Genomic DNA, 18563 nt, shown 5'->3' with positions numbered 1-18563 from the left:
AAAGCACCACAGTGTGGTGAGAAGGGTTGCCCGGTAGTAACGAGTGCACGGGGCTCCACCCACTATAGCATAGGAGGTGGGACAGCCCCACCCAAGAAGGAAAAGTAAAATGAAAACTGTCAGAATGTCAGGGATAATGATAAGAGATTCCAATCACGCAGCTGACCAGAAAGCAAATGCATGAATTAATGGATGAACAGATAGATAATCTTTCTGAGGCTCAGTTCAGAGCTATAGTTATAAGACAGCTTACAGAAATAACAGCAGGACTTAATCAAGATGGGGAAGGAATGAAGGCTAGTCCTGCTGAAATGAACAAAAACACATATGAAACAAGTGGTGAGGGAAAGAAAACCAGGGATCAAATCAACAAATTGGAACATAGGGAAGGAACAAACAGTCAACCAGTGCAGAAAGAGGAAACAAAAAGTGAGGAAAATAAGGAGAAGCTCAGAAACCTCTGAGACAACTATAACAGAGAGAACATTCAAATTATAGGGTTTCCAAAAGGTGAAAAAAGAACTATAAATTGAAAAATTATGTGTAAAAGTCATGAAGCAAAACTTTCTCAACTTGGGGAAGGAAATAGACTTACAGGTCCAGGAAGCACAGAGAATTCCAAATAAACTAGACCCCGGGAGAACCACACCAAGACACATTATAATCAAATTGTCAAAAATTAAAGATAAAGATAGAATCTTAAAAGCAGCAAGAGAGAAGAAGAGAATTATGTACAAAGGGGTCCCAATTAGACTATTAGCTGATTTCTCAAAGGAGACTGTGCAAGCAAGAAGGGACTGGCAAGAAATATTCAAAGTAATGAAAAGCAAAAACCTACAATCACAATTACTCTATCCAGTGAAGCTGTCATTCAGAATAGAAAGGCAGAGAAAGTGCTTCCAGGACAAAGTAAAACTGAAAGAGTTCATTAGATCCAAACCACTGTTATATGAGATGTTAAAGGGACTTGTTTGGAAGAAGAATGATCAAGACTATGAACGTTAAAATGAAAACTGTATCACAACAACCAATAACAGAAACTAGGGAATCAAAGGCAAACTAAGTAGGCAACAAGAGTGGAAAAAGAATTATAGTTATGGGGAACATATAGGGGGGAGGTCAGTTGGGAGGGGGAAGGAGGAAGGGGAGGGAGATGATGCAGAAATTAAGAAGCATAGTAGGCGGGAGTGGAGAGTAAGATGTTGAGAAGAACTATATGCACAACCAATAGGCATGGACTAAAAGGGGGAAGGGGCAACTGGAGGGAAGGGTGTCACTGTGTGGAGTGGAGCAGAGGGAAAAGAAATTGGGACTACTGTAACAGCATAATCTATAAAACATTTAAAAAAATTTAAAGAATCTTTATAATCAATTTGCATCACACAACTGACAATATATCATAATTAAACTCACATGTTTTGCTCTCTTAACAGTTCCTAGCACTTTTAATGTAGAATTTTAGAAATAAGGTAATTAATTGAAAAGAATCCAAGTGGCATTTTAGGTAAAATATATGCACGTGGTTCTGGGCACACATATAACTAATCAGAATAGAGAATAATGTGGTATGGTCAGTCTCCAATATCTCTGCTGTAAACCCTCTAGCCTGTGGTGACTATACGCAGTTTTTGTCCTTGCATCCTTTTGCCTCAGTGGTCTAGCCTTCAGAATTCTTCTCTTCACTGTCAAATTGGTCTCTGCCAATTGGTTACGGGGCCTCTTGGTCTCCCTACCTTTGCTTTAGTGTCTAGTTATTCAAATAATACAATAAGACTGTCTTTACCCTTAAAAAGGTCCTCTGGTACAACCAGCATGCATTATTTTCTCTCAGTTAGATACTGTGCTCTTCACCCATGTACAATGCCAGCTGCACTGTAAGTCAGCAACAGGCTTCCTGGATCACAAAATAACCCCAAGCTTTTCTGCAAGGTTAGTAGCCCCCTGCCCATATCTCCCTAATCAAGGTGATTAACTGCACTGTCTGCTCTATTGCATGGTCCCCATGCAGTGACCATTTGACACAGCTGGCCTCACAGTCGACACTCCTTTTGTCACAGTGCCCAGTCTGTTCTGCCATCACTAATAGCTTGTGGTGATAGAAATTCTCCTTGCCTGCTGGGTCAAAACCCTTGGACAAACAAGTTATACTCATTCCATGATTTCATAAAGGAAGAGAGAGTTTCTTGACAAGTTTCAGCTAGAAAGACTCTAGCTTAAGACAAATTAGATTGACTTTTTGACTTTTACATTCCTTTGTAATATCTTCCAACAGAGATGAGAGCCTCAAGCAATTAGAATAAAGCCCCTCAAAATATGGAATTATCCTTTTTCACTAACAATTTTTTTGCATGACAGATTTGTTAAAAGTGTGCTTCGTAATAGTAATTTTTTGTGTGTCTTTGCTGTTGTTTTTGAAGGTACCATTATAGCAGTAGACCCAAGTATTTGAAATAAACTACTGAAAGAAACTGTTTATAATAATATCTGGAAAAACAGAATGCTACTTCCAGTCTTAAATGTTAATTGAAAATTATATTTGCATTCAAATTTATCAAACCCACTCACAGCTCCTAAAGAATTTTAGTTCAAAATCTAACTTGAATACAAACTAATTGTTTTCTCGATTTACTCAGCTATATTTAACGAGATTACATCTAGTGTTTGGGCAGTTTCTTACCTGGATAAGGAGATAAAAATGTTCTTTGGTATATGAAGTCCCTTAAGTGCCTGCTCATTCTCTGATGGGAATGCAAAGGGGGTAAGACATTGTCCCTGTTGTCATGAAGTTCAGTTAGTGGATAAGTCCAGGCATAAAAATGTAATCATAGCAGATTGTGGGCCCAGAACTAAAGACAACAGCCAGAAGAGTAAAAGGGAAAGAAGCTTTCCTAGAGGGGGTTCCAGGTGACAAGGTCTTAAACATGGGTAAAGCTGAGAAGCTTATGGAAGAGACTGAGAAACATTTCAGCTACAGGTAGCAATGTAGGAAGGACACACATAGAAAAAAGAATGCTGGAAAGTAAACTGTAAGACAGGGAGAGAAGGGTATGAAACTAGAGAGATTGGTTGGAAACCAAGCAGGACACTGAAAACTTTACTCTCTCTTAAGAATCCTGAACACAATTCTGTGAAATAGGAATCTTACCGATGTCTACTGAGGCTTTATTTTGTGCCATTCCCTCCCCAATGAAGGCAGTGATCATCAACTCCCTGGGGGGTAATGTAAAAGAATTTTGAAGAGGTCAAGATTATATACTGGGAGACTGGTCAAAATGTTGTTCTAAGAGTTAATTTAGATAACCTCTGATCACTACAGAGATTAGGGCTGCTACATTTTAATCTGCTTTTGGACTATGCCTGAAGTCTGCCCTGTCTCCTTTAGTTGACTAATGTAATGGAAAAATACAGAGACAGGGCAGACTTTAGGCATAGTTTGACTCTGACACTCATGATATTATAAGAGTGGTAAAATTCTTTACTTGAACTGCCAAAGGTATGGATGTTTGAGAAAACTTGAGAAAAACATACTGCTACATCAAGATATTTTACTCTAAAGTTGGAGATATACAAGTATGCATATTTTAAATTGTGCAGATTAGAATGCTGAAATGTTCCAGATCATTTCTGGTGGGAGGCCATAAACAATATTTTTTGAGTCCAAAATAAGAAAGAAGGAAATAAAAGAGCTAAGAAATCTCAGGAGAGCTCATCCAACAGTCTTTATTTTAGATCACTTTTGTAGGCAGCTCCTTCAATCAGGACTGGATACACCTAAATGAGAGAAGTTTTAGCTGAGAGAAACAGATGCCACAACTAAGAAAAAGAACACCATGTGAATGTCTTGAAGTCCACTCTGTGATGTACAACTTTTCTAAGCCAAAATTTTAACCTGGTGAGCAATCAGTTTAGTGCTGCCCTTAGCAGAGAACCATAAATTAAAGATAAGCAATGGTTCAGACTTTCCAAGGCTTTGTCTTAGAAGTAACTCTGGAATCGCAACCAAATCTGCATTTGGTTAAGAAGTTTGGCCCAGTTTGCTATTTTGAGACATTAAACTGTAATTACAAGTCATTCTTATTTCACTCCAAATAAATATTCCTAAAGCAGATGTAACTAGAAAAGGCTCTTCCTTCTCTTAAAACAAACAAACAAACCAGAAAATAAATGAGACAAAGGAGAAAAAAAGCAAACCAAAACTTGGAGAAGCTGGAAAATTGTGTATATGGTGTGTTTTATAGTTTGATCAATATACAAAATTGATTGTGCTAGTATATTAGGATTCAAATACTTAAAATGTATTCTGAAGATACCTCTTATTAGAGAAAAAAATGTAAAGTTATTTTAGAAAAATAAGAGTGGTGACAATTTAACCTCCTTATAACTTTTTCTTGATTAAAATATCCTTTTGCTATTTTGATCTAATGTTTGTTTTTAATTATTCAAAAAGACTGGTATTTTTTTAGTTGAAAGTATAAGCTAGTATGAGAGGTGGGGAGTAAAGGGCAGAAATTTAGCAGTAAGTTAAAAAAATAAAATAAAATCTGCAAGTCAAAATGAAAGGAAGAAATAAAAGAAAAAGAAATGTAGGCCTGGTGGAGAGAATGACTAGTTCTGCCTTCTCATGTTAAGAGGCCAAGAACAAATCCCTCTATAAATACTCCAGATCCCCAAGAAAAAAGGTTTCTGTGCTGAATTATATGAGTGTACCTGAAATCAGAATGATGGATTAGGACACTTCTATAATCCCTTCAACTCTTAGGATTTATTTATACAGTTCCATTTCTTATGTAACTAACAGGCACAACAGTGCTAATTTCTAATGTGGAATAAAAGGAAGAATGGAATGTAATTTTTGCTTTAAGGGAGACTATAATGTAGAAAGGTATTCATATCCTGCTTACTTTAGCAAAGAAACTAGCCACATTTTCTATCACCTATCTAATGTTCCTGAACTCAAGCTCTCCTCTCCCCACTCCTACATTACTACTCTGGGTAGCAAGAAAATAAATAAGTATTGCTAGCTAATGATTTTACTGCCTCCTCCACTTTAAGCAGTCTGTTTTGATTTCCGATCTCTTTTTGAGGTAAATGTTCCCATTAATTCTAAGTTCAAGTTCTTTTCATGGTGGCTTCTCCTTCAATTGTTCCTTCCCAAGGATAGTGTCTGTTTGCCTTTATGATTCCCTTGGCATTGAGAGAAGGTCACTTGATCTCATGTGATTCTTTGCTGGCTTCTCTCATGGAGTAGCTGGTCCAATTCTTGGGTCTGCTCAGCTAAGGTGTGCTTTGTGGGGTTATGTTTCTGAGCATGAGGTTGAAATCTCCTGCTGAAGTCAGTAACAAGAGAATTTATGATCTACTCAAGACTGCACACATATCCTTTCCAGTCTGCATTTGTGGTTTAATGGAAATCCTAGAAGCTAGCCTGGTGCCTGACCACAGTAGTACTGGACAAATTCTTGTATTTTTGTACTATCAATCATAATTTTCTTGTAGTATTTTCAATAAGAAGTCATATATTTTTTAAAAGCCTACATATTGCCTAGTAGATATTCAGTACAGGTTGGTTTCTACTCTCCCACTCTTTCCAGTAATTAACTGTTGAACATTTAACTATGTTCCATTTACTTGTATTTTTACTATTTGGCAATTTATTAAGTGTGTCAATTTTACACATTAAACTTACACAATGTTTTTTAAAATTAATTAATTTTTATTTTAAAATTACAGTTTACATTTGATATAATTTTATATTTGTTTTAGGTGTACAGTATAGTGGTTAGACAATTATTTAATTTATGATCCCCCTCACGCTTCCAATACCCAGCTGGGACCATTCAACCCATTTACTTCTTAAATGAAAAAAGAACAAAATGTTTTCCCTCCTCAAACCTGCCAAGTTATTACATACTAGGTTTCTATCACAGATGTGAAATGTACATTGTTTTAGTAGTAGTGTCAGAACCAGCAGAAAGGTAGTAAAAAATCCTCTATGAATTAATAAACTCCAATAGTAATTTAAACTTCCAGTTTGTTAAAACATAACTTGCTTGATTAGTTTTAGCATTGTACTTCATATGTATTTGTGTTTTAATTTTGTATTTATTCTTTAAACATCAATATAGAACATCACAAAAAAATTTTACTCATGGTTGCTCCAGGCAAATGCAAATTGTTGTCTCCCAGTTCCCTTAGTGCCTATAATTATATAGTTACATAAAGTATTTATAAATATGTTTTCAAAAAGCTTCAGTAATAAAATATACATACTTTCAAGCCATTTTTTTCTCTTAATATTAAATCTTATTTTCCATATGGCTAATTATTATATGTATGATTTTATAATGGTATGATATTTTATTGATTAGATATTCCCCATGAGACATTTAGGTCATTTCTTGTTGTTTTTTTTTTTTTAATGATTATACACAAAAGTACAATGGCCACTTTAATGAACATGGTAGAGATTATGTCCTTCTTGACTAATTTCGTAGTGCTTACGTTTCCAAGAAGACCTCACTGAGTTACAGAGAATAAAAACCAGATAGTTATGACCTGTATCCCTGGGCCCATCCTCCAAAAGGATAGTGTCTATAACAATGCCTGCAGGATCCTGCTTTTCCATGGTGGCCTCTGTTAGCAATAGTTCAAGTTTAATGGGCAATTCTATCTTCTGGCATGATTGGACCTTCCCTCATCAGGTGTCTTCCATTTTAATTCTAAGTCAAATTTAAAATCTGTTTATTCTGCCGCTAGTATAATCTCCTCCCCCCCCTTTACTTTAAGTATCTCTTATTTTCAAACATAGGAAAGAAAAAATTAAAGTACCTTTCACATAAAACAAAGGGTTTTTTAAAAAATATTCAATATATCTGGAAATAATATCTAAAACTTATTGAGCAATTATTAAATTGTTCTAACTAGTTCATATGTATTAACCCATTGAACCTTCACAACAAATGGACATTATTCCCACTCTATGATCAGATTATGGAGATGGAACAGTTAAATAATTTTTCCTCTGTCACATACCTAGTAAGTGATGGAGCAGAAGGTCTAACTCAGAAAGTCTGATTTCAGAATAAACACATTGAATCACTGTGCTGTTTTGGAAATGACGGTGTAAACTAATATCTACTAAGGAGTATTTTCACAGACTTGTCTTTTTTCCTAGGATTTTAGATGTAGATTGAAAATTAGCCAGAAAAAATATAATTGTCTTTTAATAAAGCTCTCCTTTCATCATCCTGCATCCTATCATCCTCTAATACAAATATATAAGAACAGAATGAGGAGGAATAAAGTATAAAAGATGAAAAATTAATACTTCTTGCCTCCATGAAATTTTTACTCAATAAAAATTACCAAATAAAATAGGAAACAATTTTTTCTATCAACAATTTGTGAGTCAAACTGTAATCACATTCTTCACTGGAGCCTGAAATCAACATGTGATGTGTACAACAATTTCTTATGCTGCATCCTTTCCCTGATATCCACAAAGAAGACTGTAAATACTAGAGCCAAAAAGCTTGCAAAATATTTATTTTTTTAAATTACAGTTTGTTTTGTTCATTAACTACATGTTCTCTTTGAGGTTATTACTTGGAATATTATTGATCTAAAAGAGTTAAGCACTTTTGTAGGTTAATATTTAATTCTGTATTAACTATTAGATCTAACCAATTTTCCTTTGTGTTTATGTGTTAATCATTCCCATTCTACAAAGGCAGAAATAAAACATAAGACATAAAAAATAGCTTAAAAAGGAAAATCATTGATAGTAAAAATTATACTTTGCATTTTTAATTTTAAAATGCATTTTCTTATTTATGTTATTTTTAGTTCAATACTAGAAGGTACCTTTAGAGAGATATTAGTTCCTCTCACTTATTTTACAGATTAATAAACTGAGGCAAAAAGAAGTCAGAGTCATGAACCTTAAATGAATCCATCCTTTCCGTGCTCTTTCATTAGCTCAATTCAGTTAGAAAGACTAATTTATTAGCATATACCCCAATACACCTGTTGCTTGACAGCATAAGATATTTAAAAACATGTTTTAGGAAAACTCTAGGTCTAACACACATAATTCTCTTATCTAGTTGTCTTGGGCTGCCTGAATCTGCAATTTGGCAGCTGTAGTCAATCTGCTGAAGAATCATATCTCTGTCATCTCTCGTTTTCTCATTCAGCTGGTAAAATGATAGCCTATACCTATGGATCTACTCATTTAGTTTGCTAGCATCTAATTAGAGAAGAAATGAACTGTTCTTTCTCTCACTTCAGAGGTGAACTGACCAGCTCATGGCTCCTTCAACCAGGTGAGTTCTCAGTTGTGCTTAGCTGGCCTTTCTTGACCTGAGTCAGCAAACATCTGTAGGAGCTGATTTTAACTGAGGGCCTTTCAAGGGTAGCATGACTTGAGAAGATAGATCACTGGAGGAAAATGATTCTGGGATTTTAGCAGCCAATGGAGCTGTTGTCAAGCAATTACTAATCAGATACATATTTTTTTTTTCCTTTGGCTTTGTTTTGTTTTAAATTTTTGTTTTCTTTCCAGTCCAATTCATCTAGACTTTTATAAACCCAGCCTCGATTCTCCTTCATCAAAACTCTATTGTAATATTCTAACAAGGTTATGCTTATGCTTAACATTTTTTTGTTCTTAAATTGAGCCAGTAAACCTTTTAACCAAGTATTACTTTTACCATGGCTCTATTATATTTGCTACACTTAGGCTCCTTGATTAACTTAAGCCTTTGGTATAGAGAGTTGGGGTTGGGGTGAGCATGAGATAGGCATTCTAGATGAAAGGTTTTGAAAAGGGGAAGGCAACTTGCTTTCCAAAATGGCACATGTATACTCGATATTGGTGTTGACTAGAATAGATGTCTTACTAAGTTTATTCCTGCTCTTTAGTTCTTTTTTTCAAACATAGCTGAATGAATACTCCTATCTATGTTTTCTGGCACTAATTTCTTTGTATTTGCATATTTTTTTCTTGTCCAATGAACTTTAAAAAACACGTTTTTAAATTTTTTCCTATGTATTTTCATGAGACACATTTTTAAGCTGTATCTCATTGTTCCACTCGTGCTCTCCTTCACTGTGGGCCACTGAAGGGTTTCTGCTTCCTTGTACCCATGGAGTATGTTGTTCTGTGTCTAAAATGACCAAAGCTGATCATTCAGAATCATTTTGTTTGCATGTAATTTGATTAATTATGTCAACATGACTTAACTTGTCTAAACAGTAGATCTAATTTTTGTTGTTGTTTTATTCCTATAGAGGTCACATTTTAATTTTAAAAATAGTCAATGGTATCGTATCTTCTATTTAAAGAGAATAATGCTTTTCAAATATGGCAATGACAATAGAGGAAAAATATCCTTATCAGATAGAAATGTATAGTGGAGTATTTACAAGAGGAAAACAAAAGGATTTGATAACATTGATTTGCATTTTAACACTCAAGTGAAAAAAAAAGTTAAAGGGGAGATAAAGTAGGATTGGCAAAATGATGATATTTGTTTAAGGCTGGTGATGAGTGCAAGGGTTTGTTTCATTATCTTATGGATTTCTGATATGTGCGTTTTCCAAATTAAAAGAATCATGTTTACCATTTCATGCACATTCTACTTCTGCCTCTTGCTTCCACGAATTGAAAAAAATTGGTCATCTTATCTCTCTCATGCTTTCTAGACTTTCTCAAATATGTCTCTGGATTAAAAGAGTAGAAAACACACCTTGAAGTCAGACAGACTCTAATTCGAGTCCTCCTTCCAACCACTACTGACTGCAGAACCATAGACAATTTATTTAACCTCTCTTGTCTCAAAAAAATTGTAAAGATCTTATTTTTAAAGAGAGGGGAAGAAGGGAGAAAGGGAGAGAAACATTGATCGTTTGCCTCTAGCCCGTGCCCTAACTGGGGACCCACAACTGGGGACCTGAGTGCAATTCAAAAAATGTGTCCTGACCAGAATCGAACCAGTAACCCATTGCTTTGTGGGATGATGCTCAACCAACTGAGCCACACCAGCCAGGGCTCTCATCTCAAACTTTTCCTCTGTAAGGTGGAAGTAATAATTTCATTGCCTAGCAGTAGAAATTAACTGAGAGTTGTACCTAGTAATATGTGCTATAAATCCTGAATATTTAACATATAATCTTAAATAAAAGATTGTGAATGAATGTTAGCAATAGCAGCACTAGGAATTGTTGTGGTGGTTAATATTATCTTGGAGTTATGTGAACCTAATATCTACTATGAAGGGTTTATTTTGTTCAAGATAATTAATAATAGCAATCTGTTCTCAGATGTGTTTTATTTTCCTTCACTAATTTTCTACTCAGTAATGCAATGATTGCCTCAGTACTCTGTTGGAGATTTTGGTGGGGAAATACGCATCCATCATGAACAACTATTCAAGGGCTATCTCCTCTCTAAAGCCTCTCTTGACTCCTACAGGAAGCATTAGAATTTCCTCTTTGTGTTATTTTATTACTTTGTTTATATAGGAAATCCCTTGTCCAATATTATTGTGAATTTTTATTTTTGGGGTTTAACTCCCAGAGTTTAGTACCTTGTATTGTTTTCCATGACTGTCATTCCCCTTTCCCCTCACTCCCAGCACTATCCTCGGTTTATATTAGCTGCTTAAATATTTATTTTGCTTTCCTTTCCTTTCCTTTCCTTTCTTTTTCTTTCCTTCCTTCCTTCCTTCCTTCCTTCCTTCCTTCCTTCCTTCCTTCCTTCCGACAGCTGTTAGGCTTAAATAGAGATTAAAGTCCACAGCTATTTCTTATGTCCCAATGATCTCACTCAGTGTTCATGTTCTATGGTCTGTGGATTGTTCTTTTTGCATTTCTAGGAAAGCAATGTTGCTGTTATTCCATTTTCATAAACAGGAAGTGGTGAACTTGAATAACTGAAAGTCATACTCTCCATCCAATTTTCTCCCATCTGTGCTAAAAGACAACATTTAGCATCAGAATATGTGTCTAACAAGTCAAAATGTTAATGCCATAAGTAGGGACCAATTTACCAATTTATATTGGAGAATAAATCTTGTGAAAAGTTGCATGCAGTCAGATACTAAGAAAAGGAATTTTAATAAAAATAAGTCAGTCAAAGCTTCCTGCTACTGTCCTTCCCAATAATTTGGTCCATTTTTCTAGCTGTAGTTTTTTGTTGTTTTTTTTTTTTTTTTTTTTTTTTTTAAAGAAACGGTTTCCCGTTGTTATAAATAGCCATCTTTCTATCCAGGCTCTTAATAAATTACAGGGTTAGACACATCAAGGTAGCTCTAACCCTTGCTAAATGGAATTGGAAACACCAGAAGCCAAGATAACGTGGGAGATTTTCTGGATAGTAACCTAGTAACACCATTCAAGCAATTGTACTCTGGTTACCTTTTGTTCTCTTTGTCAAACCTTCTGTGATGTTATGTATCTTATGAATCATTTTGTACTTGCTGAAGGAGTATACCAGCACCTACAACATCACAAAAGATTCTAAGAAGGAAATGAGAGGTGTGTGGTTGTATCCTTTTGAAAAACCATGGATAGATGTTAATGAAATTGGGGCCAATAAATAAAGTTCCTTTTGCTACACATTAGAAGTGAATGACCCACAGAGCTTGCCTGTTTCAAAAAGGTATTTCTTCCTGTATTTCCTGTATTTTCCCAGTGGAAGTTTAGTTATATTTTATTACAAGAAACTGGTTTTAACAATGTTAAATGCCAGAGATTCAGGTGGGAATAAAATCATTTTCAAGTTTCCAAAATTATATAAAATGACTGTGGGAAAGGTATCCAACTGTTTCCTACTGAGAGAAGTATTATTTGAAAAGCAAATGAAAATTAGTGAAATACTTTCTCCTTTTCATTCATTCCTTCAACAAATATTTTTAAAGCACTTACTATGTGCCAGGAACTATGCCGTCCTACAGGAATACGGAAGAAATTTTTTAAAATTGTGAATTATATCTCATGAAGATGAGAAATTAGAAGGGAAGACAGTAAACAAACTAGCAGAGACTAAAATTACATATGTGGTAGATGGAAAAGGAAAAGTCCAAATAACCATGAGGGTGTGGTGAGATGGTGGGAATAGGAAAGGCTTCCCAGAAGTAACAGTTAAACTAAAGGATAAATTAATAGATTGTGGATTGCAGGATTAAAGGAAGGATGACTCTAATGAAGGGAAGGACTCACACAGAATAACTGAGGGGGTAGCAGTACTTTTTAACTATTTAAAAATATGCATTTTTAGAAGTTGCTGGAGTACTGGAAGGGAAGGGGATGGTGGGAAATGAGATGGAGAGGATGGCAGAGCCCCAACTATTTTAGACCTTTCTAGTAAGTACAGAAGAGTATAATGTGGGGAACTCTCTCCTAGAAATAGGAGATTTGTACAAATCTACCTGACATAAATACCTACTTGATGTGCAGAGTTCTATATATTGATGTCGTCGTCGTCGTCGGCAGCCGTCCGTCTCGAGAGACGATGGTGTAGCTTCTTAAGAGTCTATCTGCATCGCCGAGAATGGCTGTGCAGTCCGACTCGGGAGTGACATGGTATCTGTCTCCTCCCGTGTTGAATCGACATCTTGCGATGACGCTGAAGCTACAGAGCCTGGGCAGGGTAATATGGAGGGTCTGCTGTTGCCCATGCAGCAGACCCCCCCCTCTCTTTGCAGCTGAAAGGTCCAAGGGAAAGACGGAGTCGATACAGCTTGGGTTCAGGTGCGCCGCAGGAGTTGCCGGTGTTGACTACAACGTCAAACCGCCTTAGGGACTCCGGCTCCGGATTTTCTGTCGGGGTTTACTCCCTTAGCCTTTCCCCTGAAGAGGTATGCCGCAAGGCAGCGGAGGTTTTTTGGAGTCAGAGTTTTCCTTCTCTGATGTACCCTGACTGGAAGATAGAACCAGCGACACTTAGTTCGCAGGCCGACGCTCAATCCACTGAGCTAAACCAGCCAGGGCTCATATATATTGATGTACATAGAAGACAATGATACCATTGATCTATCCTGTATCACACTCACTATCCATCTGGATAATTCTGAAGTCCTAAGGAAGTTGCTCTGTCTAGCAAGAATTTGGGCTGGCTACAAAAGAGATTTCATTCTACATACTTTGCAAACATGATCATACTAGCATGTTCATACCAATTCATTCAGTCAATGGCAATTTATTAAGTTTTGTCTATGCATCAGATACTCAATGAAAGAGAACCTGGAGGGTAGGAGAAATAAAACTAAAGGGAAGAGAAAGAAACTGACTCTGAGGTTGATAGTCTATAATCTATCAGTCATTTTACATACATTAGTTTGTTTAGTGTATTCAGAAGTTCTTTGCAATGGGTGTTTTTAGGTGCATTTTAGAAATGAGAAAACTGATATTCATCAAGGTTAAAAGAATTGTCCACACAGCCAGGATTTTGACCCAGTGGTAACTGGTTCCAAAGCCATTTCCCTTTCCATTATACACTGTGGTCCCTGCCCTTGAGTTTTCTCCCTTTTTCTTAAACAGTCACATCACTGAGCACTATGATCACTGTACCCCTTGACAACACTCTCAGGCCAACAATTTAACTTTGTCAGAGTCTGGGACAAATACAGAAGTGGGAAAAGTCACAAGGATCTTTCTTTGGAGTACAAAAAACAGCAAACTGTATAGGAAGGGAGCAGGGTGGAATAGGGATAAGAGAGAGGGGGAAGGTTGGACTTGTACCAAACTTTCTGAGCCAGATAGACAATGCCTTCTAAATTAAATATACTAGTTAGATAAGACTAACTGCTCAGATAAATAGTGCATAGGCTTGTTTCACATTATGCATACTACATTATGTCTTCCCTATACACACCAGTCCTAGCATGGTAACATCCTCTTGAATAACTTAAGGTCCCAAAGAAGAGAGGATAAGGAGAAATAAGATTCATCGAAACTTAGTGAGTGGAAGAAAGATATCACCTCCTCAATCAACAGACGTTGATAAACAAAGATCAGAGGAAGGTGGAATAAGGAGACAGTAGAAGTCCTCTTCCCTCATTTCTCTCTCCTTTAGATGCCTGCAGCACAAGACTATGGTGTGCGACTGAGACAAAGAGATCTTAAATCTTGGAGGACTAGAGTTCCTAAGTAGTGCCTCTGAGCTGGGGATAGATGTAGGAGAGGTTTGGTCTCTTTTGCCTACCAAAAACAAATGAACAAACAAACAAACAAAAACCCAAAACCCACACAGAAAAACAAAAAAACATGGAGAACTGATACAGAGGGTGTCACAGCCACACGGGTGTCTCTGGGAACAGTTGGGAAACATCTGCATACTTAGAAATGTTTTTCTGTTTGATTTTTTAAAAATCAGCCTTTGGTAGAATATATTTTAATTTCTTTCTTCTTTTGTATAATAATTGCTTGGAAAGATCCATACATCTGCATTATATCTTCAGGTCATAAAACTCTTCATTCTACTTACAATAAAGCGAAGTAGCCACAGTGACGCATGTTATTTATCTAGTTTCCACGAAAATACTCATGATAGGTGGTGAAACCTACAGAACTTGGTAAACAGACGTAACGGGCCTTGCTCTGTAGTCTCTTCTTTACTTCCTGATGGTGCCACAGATGGCTCCTTGCCTCTAACCACAGAAGTCCCATCTCTTGGTTACACTTGGGAGTTTTCTATTGTCTCTTTAGCCAACAAACTTGAAGAGATTTTTGTTTTCCAGTTTGCAGTGTTCTTTGTCATTTTCATTCCTTGAGACTGAATCATCTGTATGAATTCTCCACTCTGCTTGAAGAAAAATGTGTGGAGCTGGTTTCCTCTATGATGTGTGATGTCAGAGAGAGCTAAATTTAACCAGGCACAATGATCAATTTTGGCCACAGCTGCTGGCCAAACACTCAGGAGTCAGATGGCTAAAATTGTCTCAGTACACCAATATTGCCTCTGAGGACAGCAAGCCTTACCTAGCACTTAATTTTTTCCCTGAAACAGAAAATAACTGTTTGTTCATGTAGGTAAGAAAGTCCATGTTCTGCTACATGTCCCCAGACAGTGAATTTTCAAATGAGTTAGAAATGTAGTTTCTATGAGGAAGCGGTACAAGAAAAATTGTACTTGAAAAACTGTGCCCTCAGACCTCTGTAGGGTTGTAAGTTCTATGGCAATAAAACATAAGATTAAAAGATTTTCAGAGTAGCTTAAAAATCACCAGACCTGAGTATCACTTATTGCCCTTTTTCTTATGTAATTCTTATTGTGGTCTTATTCAAGGCAGAGTAATTATTATCAAAGAAATCTATGAAACATCAGTGACCTGCAGGTAAAAATACAGTATTAAATCTGGTTCCTTGGCTTATAGTACAAATTCAATGATTTTTAAATGCAAAAATATAAATTAATATACCTGCCAAAAACAAAAAACAACAAAAAAAGAACAAACAGTTGGTGATTTTCATGTTCTGTGATGAAGGTTAAGGTGACTTAACAATTTATCAGTTCATCTCTTCTAAAACCAAGAAACTGAAATGAATAAAATCCTTTTATCCAAAAAGATGTTCAATGAATTGTTATTTATAATACAAAATAAAAATTGTTAAAATATTCATCAATAATGAAGTATTTTAATAAGTTATGGTACATTTACATGATGGAACATTAAATAGTTTAAAATGATGTTCATTAAATTTGTAATCACATAAGGGAAATGCTATATTACAATATTCTATGAAAAAAAGTTGATTGATAAACACACACAAAGTAAGATCTCATCTGTGTACATAAGTCTATATGTTAAACTACTGAAGATAAATTCAAAAAATTTTATTTTTATATTTTCCCATTCATTCAACTCTTTAGTATTTCCTATAATATAGCTATAGTATAAAGAAGGCTTTAGGTTAAACACAGGGTACCTTTTTAAGGTATTAATATACAAAATTTATGAGTCCTCTGCTCTTCCAATTTCACCAACCATTCACCAAGTTTTAAAGTAAAACTGTTTTATTAAAACATAAAAATTTCATTAAATATACCAATTTTCCAAAAAAAAAAAAAATGCACATTTGGATGGCAGGCTGGAGACTCAGGGAGGAATAGATACTGGGTTGTATGTCTAAAGGCAGTCTGGAGACAGAACTTCTTTCTTCTTGAAAGATCACAGTCTTTATTCCTTTTTTTTTTTTAAAATAATTTCTTCCTTCCTTCCTTCCTTCCTTCCTTCCTTCCTTCCTTCCTTCCTTCCTTCCTTCCTTCCTTCTTGCGACAAATAAATGGCTAGTCCAGGTGACTATTCCAGGCAGTTGTGCTCAGCCTTCCAAGATGCTTTCTCTATATCAGTAGATCCTTTGATCAGAGAAGAGTGGGCTTGAAACTTGGCACGGAAAAAAAAAAGAAGGCAGCTCTTCTGTGGAGTAGATGGAGGGAAGGATAAGAAATAATCCACCGCCCGCATCTGAGTTCCCCAGTCCAGTTCTCCAGGCCCGCCCCGGGCTCCATCATGCTGCCGACAGGGTTGGTCTGTGACACTGTTCCCTGGTGTCAGAATGTCATACCCCGGCTATCCCACCATGGGCTACCCACCTTTCACTGGATATCCTCCTGTGGGTCAGGAATCATCTTTTCCCCCTCCTGGTCAGTATCCTTATCCGAATGGCTTTCCTACAATGGGAGGAGGTGCCTACCCAGCAGCACCACGTAGTGGCTACCCAGGAGCTGGAGGCTACCCTGCCGCGGGTGGTTATCCAGCCCCTGGAGGCTACCCTGGCGCCCCACAGCCAGGAGGAGCTCCAGCCTATCCTGGAGTTCCTCCAGGCCAAGGGTTTGGAGTCCCACCAGGTGGAGCAGGCTTCTCTGGCTACCCACAGCCGCCCTCACAGTCTTACGGAGGTGGCCCAGGACAGGTCCCACTACCTGGTGGCTTTCCCGGAGGACAAACTCCTTTTCCTAGTCAGATCAATACAGAGTCCTTTCCTTCCTATCCTGTTTCCTCTCCTGTTTCTTTGGATTATGGCAGTGAACCTGCTGCGATGACTCAAGGAACTCAGGGAACAATTCGGCCGGCTGCCAACTTCGATGCTATGAGAGATGCAGAAATTCTTCGTAAAGCAATGAAGGGTTTTGGGACAGATGAACAAGCAATTGTGGATGTCGTGGCCAATGGTTCCAACGATCAAAGACAAAAAATTAAAGCAGCATTTAAGACCATGTATGGAAAGGATTTAATTAAAGATCTGAAATCAGAGTTAAGTGGCAATGTGAAAGAATTGATCCTTGCTCTGTTCATGCCAACTACATATTATGATGCCTGGAGTTTACGAAATGCAATGAAGGGAGCAGGAACTCAGGAACGTGTATTGATTGAAATTTTATGCACAAGAACCAATCAGGAAATCCAAGAAATTGTCAGATGTTATCAGTCAAAATTTGGACGAGACCTTGAAAAGGATATTCGGTCAGATACGTCAGGGCATTTTGAACGTTTACTTGTATCCACGTGCCAGGGAAATCGTGATGAGAACCAGAATGTTAACCACCAGTTGGCTCAGGAAGATGCTCAGCGTCTCTATCAAGCTGGTGAAGGGAGATTGGGGACAGATGAGTCTTGCTTTAACATGATTCTTGCCACAAGAAGCTTTCCTCAGCTGAGAGCTACCATGGAGGCCTATTCCAGGATGGCTAATCGAGATTTGTTAAGCAGCGTTGGCCGTGAGTTTTCCGGAAATGATGAAAGTGGTTTGAAGGCCATCTTGCAGTGTGCTCTGAACTGCCCTGCCTTCTTTGCTGAGAGGCTCTACTATTCTATGAAAGGAGCTGGCACAGATGACTCCACCCTGATCAGGATCGTGGTGACTCGAAGTGAGATTGATCTTGTACAAATAAAACAGATGTTCTGTCAGATGTATCAGAAGACCCTGGACACAATGATTGCAAGTGACACGAGTGGGGATTACCGAAGGCTTCTTCTAGCTATTGTGGGCCAGTAAGAGGGAATTTTTCTTAAATAAATGAAACTATTCAAAAAAATATATATATATATATATACCAATTTTCCATCAGGCAACAATTTTAATTTTTATGCCTAAATACTCTTGGCATTTTCATTTACAGCATCCTGTATTTGTTAACATTTCTGAAACATTCCTCTTCGAGCAACTGACAAGTCTAAAGGTTTTCTTTAGTTTGCAATCAAGAGATAAAGATTAAATAAACCTCTAGCCAGCCAGCTTAACAAACTCTGTCTTTAGGAAGAACATCTGTTGCAGGGCTCAAATGAGTCTTCCTCAGGCAGCAAATTTCTCCCTGAGCTGAGCAGATTTTGATATTTCCTGGGCTGTGCTACGAGTGGCTGGCTTTTCCCCACTCTGGGTCAGAAGGAACAGGATCCCAATCAAATATACATCAGCTCTCCCTGGGAAATGATTTTATGGCTTCCAAAGATCATATGAATTAAGAAGCTGGCTGAAGCTTTTATGTGGAAAATGGTGGTATAATTTAAAAGACTGTATATTCTTCTAACTAGTCGCCTCACATTAAGTGTGCTTTTATG

The 18563-nt window shown here is 37.0% G+C and overlaps 1 pseudogene; it reads left to right on the top strand.

The window, feature by feature from the left end:
* The first annotated feature begins 16545 nt into the window (after positions 1–16545).
* On the top strand, positions 16546–18030 carry LOC150007387 (annexin A7 pseudogene; annotated as a pseudogene).
* Positions 18031–18563: the final 533 nt, after the last annotated feature.

This window comes from Furipterus horrens, unplaced genomic scaffold (genome assembly GCF_987537825.1).
Source record: "Furipterus horrens unplaced genomic scaffold, mFurHor1.1.pri manual_scaffold_6, whole genome shotgun sequence".
In the NCBI taxonomy this organism is placed as follows: Eukaryota; Metazoa; Chordata; class Mammalia; order Chiroptera; family Furipteridae; genus Furipterus; species Furipterus horrens.
The sequence above is the reverse complement of the archived record's forward strand: the minus strand, read 5'-3'. Positions and strand labels throughout refer to the sequence as shown.